Below are 2,698 nucleotides of genomic sequence, written 5' to 3'. Positions count from 1 at the left end.
CTTAAGAATATTGAATGAATGTTGTCATCAGGGTGCTGGCATCATCACCTTTTCAAAGGGTTAAACAAATGATTTTACTTTTTTACAACAATTCCAATGATTGAGTGGATTGGGTGTTAATTATCTTTTCATTACTTAGGATTGCTGATACCAGATTTTGTGCTGACTCACTCCAAGACTGACTCTACTTACAGCAACATCCATACCAATTAACCCTTCAAAACATGGGAAGAAGGCAATCAGCAACAAAAGGAGAAAATTAAAAACAAGAAAATTAGTTAATAAATACATAAAAAAGAAAATTAAAAACAACCAACCAAACAAGGAAATGATATGGGAAAAGTGCATAAAATTGTGATAATTTTATACCACAATTTTACATATGTAATAATAATATTTATAAATAGAATTTTTCCCTAGCTTTTTACCCTATTTTCCAATGTGCTCAGGGCAGAGTCCTGCACTGCTCGGGTACCCGCAAAAACAGCTGATTTGCGGGTGGTTTTTAAAAAAAAATTTTTTTCCCGGGTTCGGATCTGGGTGGAAAAAATAACATGTGGGTCTGATCGCGGGTTTTAGATAAACACATCAGTCATTAGTTCGGTAAACTACAGATAACTATCGTGGTCATTATTTACTCTCTGAGGATCGCCTCCGCTATTTCGCAATGGTCATTGGTTCAGCTGTTTACACGCGTTTCACCATCTAATAGCACAATTTGTGATTGGACGACAGAATCAACATGGCTGCCACTGTCTAACAAGCGCCGCTTCCAAAACAGTAAATAATTATTTAGGTATTTGAGAAATAAATGGATAAAACGTACAACTATCACTTTATAATGTTTCTGACGTGTTTCCCTGATGGATTACTTCTCTCCTCGATGGATTCTAAAAACACGTGATGGCTCGTAACTGCTGAACATCGCTCTGGACAGAAAGTAAGTCTATTATTACACATGTAAAGTTCCTGGACAGAAAGTAAGTCTATTATTACACATGTAAAGTTCCTTTACATAGATTAAAAGTTCAAAAGCATTAAACGTAACAAACGAGTGCTTTTACACTCGTATGGGAGAAGAACACAGAGGGTTTATGATGGAGCTGAAGTCAGGTTTTTATTGTGAGAGCTGCTTCATTCAGGTCGTTGTTTACTTACTGGCACCTTAACTGTGGCGATATGCTGTTCAATATTCAGCCAATATGACCCAAAATGATTACTTTAAATCCGGGTTACGGGTTGGGCTGCAGGTCGTGTTTCAACCGTGTTTCGTGTGGGACCGGGTTGCGGTACTAATTGGCCTGATGCGCGGGTTTGCGGTTCGGGTGCGGGTTTGTAAGTCCCCGCGTCGGGTCGGAGCGGATCTTGAAAACTGGACCTGTGCAGGACTCTGGCTCAGGGTTCAAAGGTTTAAATACTTGCAAAAGGCGTCTGAGCATTGCAAGAAAAGTGATGTCACTCCACGTTTCAAAGGGCTAAACAGATTTAGCGGTTATGTAATTCTCTTCAAAGCCACCAGACTCCATTGGAAAAAACAATTATTTTACTGCTGCCAGGTCATTGTGTAACTTTGGTGTTTGAAATGGTTAGTTTGGATCCAAGTTAACCATGTAAAATTACTTCCAGTTGTTACCTCTTGTGTTTTGGGCATTTTCAAATGAACTGGTGAAGACTATAGATGTAGCGCTTGTTACAGGGCCACTGGTGAGGTTGATGGTTTCTTTCTGTGATAATATTTGCTGCCAAGTGGGAATGTGGGACCTATGGCTACTCTGAAACTCACAATCAAAACTAACAAAGAAACATCTGCAGGGCTTGACGCTAACTTTTTCCCCAAGGAGCACATGTGCTCCTAAGTTGAAAAAGTAAGGAGCGCACAAAGAACTTTAGGGGCACAATGTAAATTGATCAAATAATGTGTTTTCCATAATAAACATGATGCAAATAGACATTTACAAGCAAAATTATTTAATGAATTTGTATACAAAATGTACAGAAAGGTAAAATCATCAAGTTTTGAAAAAGTATTGCAATTTAATTTTGTCTTTAATGTTATTATCTTATATATATTATCTTTGCAATATGATTATCTTATATAATGTTATTACTATCCTAAAACATTCGCCAGGTCCTCTGAAACTCTGCAGGACTTAAGCCTCTTTCACACAGAACTTTCGCGGCGCCCACCGCGGGGTAGGGCACAGAGGACAGGATTTGGGGGAGTACAGGCTCGTTCAGGAGCTACAGCTCCATGGTGACCGCTTTCGGGTCTACTTCAGGCTCTTCTCTGCTATTGGACGTGCGGCGCCAAGGTGTCGTCACAGCGCGTTGCGGTGAAATTAAAAAAATTTCAATTCAAGCACAGGCTGGCGGCGCGCGCCGTTCAGCTCAGCGGCAGAGCGGTGCGCTCTTGCGCCGCGGTAGCACATACACAATGAAAGGGTTCGTCGGCGGAGGTCTGCGCTTTGCGCGCTCTGTGTGAAAAGGGCTTTATTTCCACCCTGCCCAGCAGTGGTACTGTGGCGAACGGTCCCTAAAGGCCTCCACACATGTTCAGCTGTAAAACCGCTTTGTGCTGGCTGTCCCATTGTTTGTCTGTGGAGAGGGCAGCAACGCCTGACAAAGCGGCACAACAGTGGCTTGGAAAACCGCCCACAACCATGTCACACGGGGAAGAGGGAAGGTGGCGGGAGTTCCT

Source organism: Epinephelus moara, chromosome 7 (assembly GCF_006386435.1).
Source record: "Epinephelus moara isolate mb chromosome 7, YSFRI_EMoa_1.0, whole genome shotgun sequence".
NCBI classification, from domain to species: domain Eukaryota; kingdom Metazoa; phylum Chordata; class Actinopteri; order Perciformes; family Serranidae; genus Epinephelus; species Epinephelus moara.
This window is presented reverse-complemented; position numbering follows the sequence as displayed.